Source organism: Papaver somniferum, chromosome 9 (assembly GCF_003573695.1).
Source record: "Papaver somniferum cultivar HN1 chromosome 9, ASM357369v1, whole genome shotgun sequence".
Taxonomy (NCBI): domain Eukaryota; kingdom Viridiplantae; phylum Streptophyta; class Magnoliopsida; order Ranunculales; family Papaveraceae; genus Papaver; species Papaver somniferum.
In genome coordinates, this window is record NC_039366.1 from 52,168,782 (window position 1) to 52,176,148 (window position 7,367).

At 34.2% G+C, this 7,367-nt stretch overlaps 1 long non-coding RNA gene across 1 annotated transcript; it reads right to left on the reverse strand.

The window, feature by feature from the left end:
* Positions 1–3,415: 3,415 nt before the first annotated feature.
* On the reverse strand, positions 3,416–4,823 carry LOC113314029. Its single transcript, XR_003342228.1, has 3 exons — positions 4,801–4,823; positions 4,043–4,125; positions 3,416–3,456 (listed from the first exon to the last, which is right to left on the reverse strand). It is a non-coding gene; the product is annotated as an uncharacterized LOC113314029 (long non-coding RNA).
* Between the last annotated feature and the right edge of the window lie 2,544 nt (positions 4,824–7,367).

Below are 7,367 nucleotides of genomic sequence, written 5' to 3' on the forward strand. Positions count from 1 at the left end.
TGCTAGGATCCTTCGTCCCACATAGAGCTGGCAAACAAGCCGAAACCCGCGGGTTAATCCGTGCCCGACCCGTGAAAACCCGAACCCGGACTGGCTGGTTTCTAAAAAATCCGGGTTCGGATTGGAGAAATGGTGACCCGTCGAGAAACGGGTTAACTCGGCCCGGACCGTAAAACCGCGGGTTAACCCTTTAACCCGCACTTCCCTCTCAGTTAGTATATGTGTCCCTCTCCTTCCCTGGGTATAAAAACATAAAAAACCCTAGCTTCTTATCTTCTCTGCTTTCGTCTTCTCCGTCCGTGTCTTCTCTGCTAAAAAAACCCCATCTATTGTGATTTGTGTGAGTAAAAGCTAGGTATTGATTCTTGAACTAAACAGAAAACCCCTCTTTTTCGGCAGTGAAAGTGAGTAAGAAGATTCGAAGAAGGTATACGATTTTCCTTTTATCTCTCTATCATCTCCATCTAAAATTTTATTCTCTTTGTCTTTTTTCCTCTCAATAATTCCCTCAATTTATCATTTTTTCTGATTGAGTGAAGTTATAGAAACCTCATATTAAGGAGTTTCCGAACAAATTCTGTTTTTTTTAATTTAATCTAAGAGTAGAATACCAGAATACCGCCGGCCAGATAATCTTGTTTCTGTTCAATGTATAAACATAGTTTGTTTGTTTTTGTTTTTTTTTTTTTTTATGAAGAAAAAATTAGGGTTTTTCTTAGATCTGCAATGCATGTGTTTTTGAGACCATTTTTTGCTCGATTTCAACTGTAAGAATTGATAAGATTTCATTTTTACAACAAGGGTTTCTGAAATTGATGCTAATCGTACCGTCTATTAACCTTTCACGGTTAAAGAATTAGAGATTTTGATTTTCTAATTTTTATGGTTTGTTTAGATGATTCTGGATATATTTTTAAGGTTTTCATTAAATCTTATATGTTGCTACTGATTTGGTGTTTTTTTTAACTCATACAATGGTTTGTGATTTTTCTTTGCAGGTAAGATTTGTGGGTTTCTATGTATCATCAGCATCAACAACTCAGAAGTGAATTATGGTAGGTTCTGTTTTTTTTCCCTGCTTAACTTTTTCTGTATTCATTTGACAGTTTGAGTGGGGTTGGTTTTTTAGTTTAGTTTATGCATTTGTTTGTTTTATATGATTTTGTACACTTATTAACATGTTTAGGCAGTCTTGTATTTGAAGCAGCAAATAGATTGTATTTTAGTGTTAATCTTAGTGTTTACATTTGTCGTAATTACTTCGATCTTATGTTACAAGTAATTTTAGATCCCTGAAATATCATGTTTAGGTTGGTTTTATATGATTTAATTACTAAGATCAGTATCATGTTTAGTGAATCATGTATCTAAATGATGATGTTTGTATGCAGGGACGACCCTGTGATTTTGCTTCCCCGAAGTGAAGAAAAAACTGTTGCCCTGATCATAAGGATTTTTGGTAATGCTTATGCACAATACTAACTGGATTATAGGTTCTTGATTGCAGTTAGCTAGTTATCATCATTTAAGATGAAATGATTTGATATATATGATAGCAAATGCTTCATGATTAGGTCCATGTTAAACGGTTGACACCCTTGCTTATTAGCACATATTATAGAGTCTATGAAGTAGAGTTCATTATAGCGCTTATCTTGATCAAATTTCATACTGCATTTGGTTGTGCATTTTGTAACCATACATATTATTGTATGATAATGAAGTTCTGTGACTGTCAAGTAAGTAATGTACTGATTTTTGAGTCTTTGACCTATTCTTTGTGGCTCCATCCAGGTCCAGGATGTCAAGTGTACAAGAACAATTTGGAGCAACTCAAAGATAAACATGGAAAATGAGAATGTTTTTTGGACAAACCGTTATCTCACAGTGTCTCCGCTTTTTGTATAAGAAATAGATTTGAGATGTTTTTTTTGGACAGTTATCACTTTTTTTGATTAACCACAAATATATATTTTGTGCAGGAAGTCCAGAAGTGGTTATTAATATCTTTATATTGGACTTGGTGATACAGAGTACAAACAATGGTAATACTATTTACTACGGTCTTGAAGGTTATTTTTTTTGTTGAAGATATCATGAACTGATGATGTAAATGTGTTCCTTTTGTGACTCTATAGTCTATACTGTGATTCTGTGAATCTGAGACTGTGATACATTGTTAAGTTTTGCAATTTTCTTGATCTTTGATTCCTTTCATTAAGTTTTGGCGTGTGACAGTCTGAATTTGTCACTGTGAGTCTGTGGTTGTTGAATCTGTTGATTAGATAATTTGGATTGATTCATAAATCAGAGGAAACTCTGTCAAATCGGTTTCTGGCGAGTTGACTCACCATAAACGGGTTAACCCGTGAACCCGCAGATTTAACCCGTTACGGGTGCGGGTTGATGAAATGACCGCCCGTGAAGAATATTAACCCGCGGGTTTTGACCCGTGTTAACCCGAATTCGTGTAACCCATAACAAGCCAGCCCCGGCCCGCCCGTTTGCCGGCTCTAGTCCCACTCCCACACTGCGATGTTTATAGGCACATGGGCATTCTTACCTTGTAGACTGTTTTATGAGATGAATTCTACCCATGGGTAATGGGTTTATAACAAGGGAAAATTAGGCTAAGGCCCCACCCATGGATAACCCATAATATCAGGTCCTTAATTAAAAGAAGTTCAAATCAAGGCCCCAAATTATTAAAAGACCTTGATACCCTTATGCATATTGTCAAGTCCATAATTAAATAAAATTTAAATTTAGGCCCAAAATTATTAAAATATTATGTGATGATGTTCCAACCACCTCCGACCACCACACCCACCGTTAACCACCTCCGACCGCCACCGCCACCAACCACCACCGCCAGCCACCTCCAACCACCGCCAGTCAAACCACTTCCGACCACCACCGCCAGTCAAACCACCTCCGATCACCACCGCCATCCACCTCCGACCACCACCAACCACCAACCGCCACCACTACCGACCACTACCAACATATGGATGTGTACACAGAACTTACACATGCATATGACATGTGTATCCAGAAGTTACACATTCATATAAAATGTGTAATGCAAAGTTACACTTGTACATAGATGTGTACTCTGTAGTTACACATGTGTATGCAGAAGTTGCACATGCGTATGGCATGTGTATCTACAAGTTACACATGCGTATGCAAGTGTAACTTTTTATTGCACATGCTATATATAAGGTTATCTACAAGTTATTCATCATAAAATACATGTATTACTTTAATCTTCATTTACAATAATTTGTCTGTTCATCAAATACTACAATCATAGTAATTGGTTGTTTGAACACAATAAACGAATTAAAACACGAGATACGGAAAGCGAAATCCTAGAAATAATCCACTATATCCTATAATAGAAATGTTTCCTTCCTTTTTTTTGTCTTTCTCGATTCCAATATATTTGCACATCTGCAAACAAGAATAAACATTCATGGAATTAAGTTGGATGGACAAAAAATAAAGAAACAAAATTATAGAATAATTGCAAGACAAAATTATAGAACAAAGATTACATAAAAAGGCACATGATAACTTATCTTAGTATGTGTAATTGACAGTTACACATGCATATGAGTTGGATACCTAGCATGTGTAATTTTTTGGTTATAAGGTTTTTTCATTTTAGCATGTGTAACAAGGAGTTACACAAGCATCTAACTTGTGTAACTAGAAGTTACACATGCATCTGTCTAGTGTAAGGAGAAGTTACACATGCATATAGAATGTGTAACTAGGAGTTACACATACATATGACCAGTGTACTCAGCAATTACTAAGTCTAATTGTGCATCTCTAACAAAAATTCCATCTGAGCATCAAACTAACATGGTTCAAAGACCTCAGTGTTTATAATTCAAAGTTTTTATGTTTGGATACATCTAAACTAATGTGCGGATGCACGCATGTTTTTATAATGCAAAGAAATGTCTAAGACTCTAATGTCTTACACCTAATTCGTAAGCGATCACCTAACTATGCATATAGAGATCAATACCTGAAAGAGCTTACTTCACACCTGAATTGCTCCAGTGCACTACCACATAGGTCTTGATCCAGGAACTTCTATACATTAATCTCCTGTCATGCATTAAACAATCTCTATAAATTACACTAGAACCATATTGTTCAAACCAAATAACAGAAGCCTGCCTGAAAAAACATCACATATGTTGATAATTCAACCACTGAAACACTATTTTCTTCTAGTTTAAAGATCACAATCCAACCACATATAGCATAACTTACATTGTCATTCCAATCTGCATGATATACCTTTTAATAGGAACCTGCTATATATAACATATATAGACTTTATATCCCAACATGTGTAACTAGAAGTTATACATCCAATTATTTTGTCATAATAAGATAAAGAAAGCCATTTGATGTGCCACGAAATGAGTAACGAAATAAGTAAAATCTATGTAACCAAAAGTTACACATCCAACTTGTATGTGTAACCAGAAGTTACACATTTAATTAAAATACATGTGTAACTAGAAGTTACACATTCATTTGGATTGTGTAACTAAAAGATACGCATCAATTATCCTATGCAACTATTTTTTGGCCCTCAAATCTCCTATAAATGTAGATACGAAATCCATACTTATCCAACGTATGTTAATAAATAAGAACCTATTCCTATGCAGTATCTTATAGAGGCAATATTTATTTTGAAAAAAAAAAATAACGACAAGCTTCTGAACCAAGAATCATAACAAACTTATTCTCCAAAAGTAAGCAATCAACCTTTGTGAAGTTACCGGAAACCTGAAAAATAACAAGCAATAAACTTTAATGAGATTAAAAGAACAGATTACTCAACCACCCATAATCAATTTCACATGCATCTGACTAGTGTAATTATAAGTTACACATGCATATGAATGGGAGAACCACAATAAAAGAATTAACCATATTACTAATATCAAACTTGATAAAATCAACAATCTTGTTGTTCTCGAGATTGTGCGACCATCAAAGACGTTAATATATTGGATTCCCTTAGTTCCAAAATGTACATTCCTACCTTGCAGGAAGAGCTTGAAATGCAAAGAGAAAATGTTCATGGATGAGCTTATTTGTTGCATTTTTTGTATCATGATATACCTATCCAATTGGCAGACAAACCTTAGCATCTTTATCCTTGATTGAGTACAGCCGAAAGCGTCATACAAGAGACGGAAGTTCTCGTTTGTTCTCGGAATGGATAGAACACCTAAGATCGGCAAAGAAGAATAATCAGGATTTAACATACTTAAACGCCAATGTATACCAGAATAGATTACTCGCAAAAAATCATGGTAAGCGGCATTAATTTAGAGACATAAACATGCAAAATATTTTTCTGGATACAACTAACTATCTGTTTCTATAGAAATGAACAAAACATTTAAGTATCCAAATTACATAATCATCTCTTAATCAATATATATCAAAATATTGAAGATACAAGAAATTAATTAAATATCATTAAATAACTTTCATTTGGGGATATTCTCAAAGTCCAAACGGTCTTGGTTAAAGAAAATCTCTACAAAAAGAGGCCATTAACTTCCATTAATTGAACCACAACAACAAATAAGATTTACTACGGACAAAACTAAAAATCGCAATTTTGTAATCCTTATATTTAAGTAAAATCAAACTAATTTAATACAAATTACAGTGAGTTTAAAATCAAATTTAATAATATTATTAAAGTTAGGACCACTATTCATAAGCACCTGCAGCAGATTAGCTTTTCACCAATAACTGCTATGATTTCATCCACCTTATAAGCTAACAATGTTATCGTTGATAAACGTCGATATACATTTCACCCATAGTCATATTCAATCAAAAATTTAGAAGTAAATAAAATTTATATTGATTTGGTGGGTAATAGAAACTTAAGTGTTCTGATTTCAAATCTGATAATTGATTTTTTTTTTTTTAAAAAGTTAAAACAGATTGAGTTTCAAATCTAAACTCAGGAAAATTTTCACAATTTTTTTTTGCGATTTTAGTCTCAAATCAAAGGTTAAGATGAGATTATTGCAGATCTAAACTCTGTTAATGGATACAATCATAAACTCGAGCAATAAATGTAGATTTTAGGTTTTCTTTTTTGAAAATTATATTTCAAAATCTATGATTAACGAACGTAATCAAGTAATAGTTTCTGATGACGAATCTTCAGATTCAAGTGTTACTGACGATTTTCTTCATATCTTCTAATAGATCTAGAGCAACCTTTCACGGACAGTTGTTGCGTTCTTCTCCGATCTGAATAGGGTGAATTAAAACAAACATCAAAACCTAATCAAACTAATAAAACAAATCAAAGAACGACGAAAACCTAACATGCAGTAGCTTCCTAACAAGTTAGTACCTAGATTCAAAACGAAAAAATCAGTCCAATCCATTGAATGAGACTAATTCGTTGATTAATTGTTAAACTATTGAATCAAATCGATTCAGATCCACAAAAACAATAGAATCAGAAGAAGAAGAAAAACAAACAAAAATCGTCAGAGCTCTGAAATTAAAAGAGATAAAAATCAAATGATCTGATCTTCAGATGCAGTTGATCTTTTTTGGTTGTAATCGCATCAAACAAATCTTCTTATCCAAAACTTCTTCACCGTTGTTGCAGTAGAACATCTAATAGGAGAAGATGAAAACGAATCTGAAAAAGCCCTAGAATTTTTTTTCTCTGCAGCCGAGAGAGAGAGATGAGAGAGAAAGAAAATGGAAAAATGAAAGTATCTTCTGATATTCCTCTAGTATATATTCAAAAGGGTAGTGTCGTCATTATTAAAATTCCTAATAATTAATTATGAGCCAGATCTGAAGAAAAATCGATATTTTAGGCATACTAATAGCATTTTCCTATAGTATGGAGTTGACAATGTAAGATCCATTTTGTGGGGCTTCTATATGTTGAACCCATATAGTAGGGGGTTATAGTAGTTTTCACTTATAACAAATTGCTTCACATATAAGTGGGTCTCTCAACAGCATTTGTTTTGTTTTGCTTGATATGTGCGTCTGTGTGTGTGTTTTTTTTTCTTGAAACGATATTTTGGGGACCATGGTTTTTTTGGGGGGACCACGATTTTTTTGGGGGGACCATGGTTTTATTAGGCCACTCCCTATAGTGATAAGGGGTGCCCTAAAACGTTGAAATGACTAACCTACCCTTAACCTAGTTTAATTTAAAACCAACCTCATAACCACCTATATATATATAACCACCACCTCCTCCCACCACCACCGCCCACCACCGCCGATTACCACCACCACCACCTCCGATTATCACCACCACCAACCAC